General features: G+C 47.8%; 1 pseudogene; it reads left to right on the forward strand.

Moving 5' to 3' along the window:
* Window positions 1-1,711: 1,711 nt before the first annotated feature.
* Window positions 1,712-1,791, forward strand: LOC128778950 (U4 spliceosomal RNA; annotated as a pseudogene).
* The last annotated feature ends 2,480 nt before the right edge of the window (window positions 1,792-4,271 follow it).

Here is a 4,271-nt window from a genome sequence, read left to right on the forward strand (position 1 = left end):
CTTGTCCCCTCTATTCTACCCTCAACAAAGCTTCCCGAACCATCTGGTTAAATTCCATCACCCAGCGCATCTCCGTTTCATGCAGAGGGAAGCTGGAGACCTTAGGGGGGACCAGCGCCCTTCCTGGCCGCACCCCTTGTCTTTCTGCCCTCATCCCTGCTGCCCCCACTCACCACCCCCCCCCCCAACTGCCAACAGCCACACTGCTCCCCTACTCACCGGATCCAGACACACTGCCCCCACCCCCCTCATGGCTCCAGCCACACTGACCCCACCCCCCCCACTGACCACAAGCCAAGCTTTTCTCCTTAGGATTCATTGCACCCTAACGTACACTTTATGCACTTTACTTACTTGTGTTCGTCGTTCCTCTCCCCTCTCAGACACCTTTGCGGGCCGGGAGTTTTGTCTGTTTGCGTCACTTCCATATCCCGGTGACCAGGAAGGTTCACGGTAGCCACACTGTGTGCTCACCACTGCGGGTGGCGTCGTGGACAGGAAGGCCTTAAGCCCACACGAAGAGGATGATTCCCTAGCGGTCGCATGGGAGGTACAGTTTCCAGTGCCTACACCCCGAGTACTGCAGAGAAATGACTGCAGCGGGGGCCCCTCTCCGACCTCCCCGCCGTCAGACCACCGAGGCCCAGGTGGTGAGGCCATAGCCTGGTGCCAGAAGCCCCGAGGAAATGGGCTGATTTCGGCCTCCCGCTCTTACCAGGAGTTTGACCTCGGGGAGAACACTTGATCTCTCTAAACCTCAGTCTCCCGATCAGTAAAATGGGAATAATGCTACCACTCCAAAGGTCTATCGAAGGGTTAAGTGAAACTGGATAAAATACTTCCTACAACGCCTGACACAGAACAGCACTTGGAGAATAGAAATGGAATTTATTAGCAGAGAGAAGAAGCTTGTCTATTATCAAAAGGATGTGGGGGGTGGGGGCGCCTGGCTGGCTCGGTCGGTGGAGCGTGTGACTCTTGATCTTGAGGTTGTGAGTTCGAGCTCCACGTTGGGTGTAGGGATCACTTTAAAAATTTTTTTTTTGAAAAAAGGATGCTGAGGGGTCGCTTGCTGTGTCTCTACAGGATGAATATGCTTTGGCCACAGCGGGGAAGGGTCAAGTTCAAATCATGGAAGGCGTGTCCTGTTGTAAAGGGGAGTAACCAGGGGAGCGGCTTCTACAGAGAAGCTGTGACGTCTCACCAGTACAAATCTTTAAAGACTCGTATATTCTGGTTTGTCACAGGCTCTGTGAACCTTTCTGATTTACAAGGCTGGGATTGGAAAAGAGTCACAAACACGGTGCTTCCCCGGAGATGCTGCGAACCCCACAGCAAAACCGGACCTCCAGAAGCTAACAGGTGCACGTTCCAAAGGCAGACCCTGCAATCCTCACCCTCCTTTGTTAATTCACCTCTCCCCTTTTTTTCAATCATATTTTAAGTTTTCATCTTCTTGGTTTGCATTCCGCCCCCCGCTCGGTGTTCACTGACGGAGTGCAAGCACTTAGCCTTGAAAACTGCAGGCTTTTCTAATGGCAGGCGAGAGACAGCTCATCAGAATGAGTAGAGAAACGCGTGTATGCCCCCTCACGCTGAAGGCAAGTGGATACTCTCTTCTACAGCATAAACCATCCTTGCGAACATTACTTCCGGGCAAAGATCTGGTAAGATCTTGGGATTTCAGAGAGCATTCTGAAAATAACCTTTAAGCTTGGCACAGTGGCAGTCTCGTAGCCAATGAGGTTTATCCGAGGTGCGATTATTGCTAATTGAAAATAACCTTTAAGGGGTGCTTGGGAGGTTCGGTCGGTTAAGCATCGGACTCTTGATTTCAGCTCAGGTCATGATCTCACGCCCGGTTCATGGGTTTAAGCCCCATGTCTGGGTCCCCGCTGACAGCACAGAGCCTGCTTGGGATTCTCTCTTCTTCTCTCTCTGCTTATCCCCCACTGATGCTCTCTCTCTCAAAATAAACTTTTTTAAAAAAAATCTTTTAAAAAAAGAACCCTTAAGATGTCTATAGTACTGATCATCTCACTTAATAGTTTGTTCCTTGGTAGTAATTCCATTGAAATGGACATCTCCATTTTCTAAACGCCTGTGATTTTCATGTGTTAAGCCAGAAAGGGATCACTGCCCCTCCCTTCCCACATGCAAGGTGGTAAAAAACAAAAACAAAAACAAAAACAAACAAAAACCTCAGGACTTTCTTGAATTTGTATTTGAACAACAAGTCTGTGTCTTGCTTGAATTAACAGCACTAACAGATCAGGGTGACCAGCGCCTTAGCTCCGCCTTACAGGTCTGGTTCTTTGCTCCAGCTGAACCTTAGCATCCCCTGCTGGTGAGTACCTAGGTTAGTGATTTCTGAGTACAATCACCCAGGAAGTTTGGTCTGGCCCCCGCGTGGTAAAATCAAACCAACATTTCCGGAGATGGGGTAGAGGCACCAGTGTCGCATTAAACGGTGCCCAGATGGCTCCAGTGGGTTGCCAGGGCTGAGACCCACTGGCGCGGCCGAACCAACATATATCCTACTTCCTGGGACAGTTTTCTACTTGGTTTTGCAGGGCTTTCCTGATAAGTGAAGTAAGCCTCAGTTAGCAAGACAGAAACTATAATATTAATCCAGACTCATGTCATTTACTGCTATAATTCCTCTTCATATGTAATTTTCACAATCCCCAAAGCGCTTTTATTTTGTTGTTAAAATTTGTGGTTAATAAGATCTTCCTTTTACAGGGAAAAAAACCCTCAGATTTCTCTTTTAAACCCTCCAATTGTTTTCTTTTCAATCAGACCTTTGCCTGGTGGTTTAAAACTTTAAAGGTATCGACCCTCTGTTTTCCTCATAAACAAAAAGCCTTATGTTGATTTATTTATATTTATCAAACTTTTCAGAATGATACTTTTTTATTATTATTATTATTGAAACGCTATCCCAGAAGCAGAAACGTCCGTGACAGGGAAGGCCTTTGTGCCCGCGTTTCTATATTTCCTATAGAGAGCTGCGCTGTCTCGTGCTGTAGCTAAAAACCACATGGGGCTCTTTAAATTAATTTATAGCAATTCAATTTAGAAATTCAGCTCCTCAGTTGGACTGGTCACATCCCAAGTGCAGTGAGAGGCAACGATGATAGACTGTGCCTAAGTAGAATATGTCCACCACTGCAGAAAGCCATACGGGGCAGCACCGAATGTGTGACTTAATTTGTACAACCACCTACGGTTTTGCTCCTAGACGTTAATGGAACCCAGGGGCCCTCCCCCTCCACCTGGGGAAGATCCTAAGTCGAGAGGTAAGGAAGTGTAACTTAAAGAGCACAGCCCTGCAGGTTAGAGGGAGCTGTTTCTGGGGTTTCTGAGGTGTAAGCCCTTCGGCTTTGACTGTGAAGGTAGCTCATTTCAGGTGGCTCCTCCAATAAATATTAACGCAAAGTATTGTTAAAAAACAAAATTGGGGGGGCGCCTGGGTGGCTCAGTCGGTTGAGCGTCCGACTTCAGCTCAGGTCACGATCTCGCGGTCCGTGAGTTCGAGCCCCGCGTCAGGCTCTGGGCTGATGGCTCAGAGCCTGGAGCCTCCTTCCGATTCTGTGTCCCCCTCTCTCTCTGCCCCTCCCCCATTCATGCTCTGTCTCTCTCTGTCTCAAAAATAAACATTAAAAAAATTTTTTTAAATAAAAAAAAAATTGGGGGGCACCTGGGTGGCTCAGTCAGTTAAGCGTCTGATGTCGGCTCAGGCTGTGATCTCACGGTTCGTGGGTTCAAGCCCCACGTCGAGCTCTCTGCTGTCAGTGCAGGGCCCACTTTGGATCCCCTGATTCCCTCTCTCTGCTCCTCACCCCCTCTCAAAAGTAAATAAACATTTTTTTAAAAATGTAACGAAGTAAATTTGAGGATCTAATTGGCTTTGTTAAATAATTCGTGAATGGGGTAGCATCCCATCTGGCGAGAGGAGAGCTCTAACAAAAGCAGGGTTTTTAAAAGCAGAAAGGGGCATTTAAAAAAGAAGAAGGGAACTTGTTAGCAAGGTTTGCATTGTTTAGGCAAGATTGCCTTCTTTTTTTTTTTAATTTTTTAAAATGTTTATTTATTTTTGACAGAGAGAGACAGAGCATGAGGGGCAGAGAGAGAGACACAGAATCTGAAACAGGCTCCAGGTCCCGAGCTGTCAGCACAGAGCCCGACGTGGGGCTTGAACTCACGGACAGCGAGATCATGACCTGAGCTGAAGTCGGATGCTCAACTGACTGAGCCACCCAGGTGCC

This window comes from Panthera pardus, unplaced genomic scaffold (assembly GCF_024362965.1).
Source record: "Panthera pardus isolate Hobbes unplaced genomic scaffold, ASM2436296v1 HiC_scaffold_21, whole genome shotgun sequence".
NCBI lineage: Eukaryota > Metazoa > Chordata > Mammalia > Carnivora > Felidae > Panthera > Panthera pardus.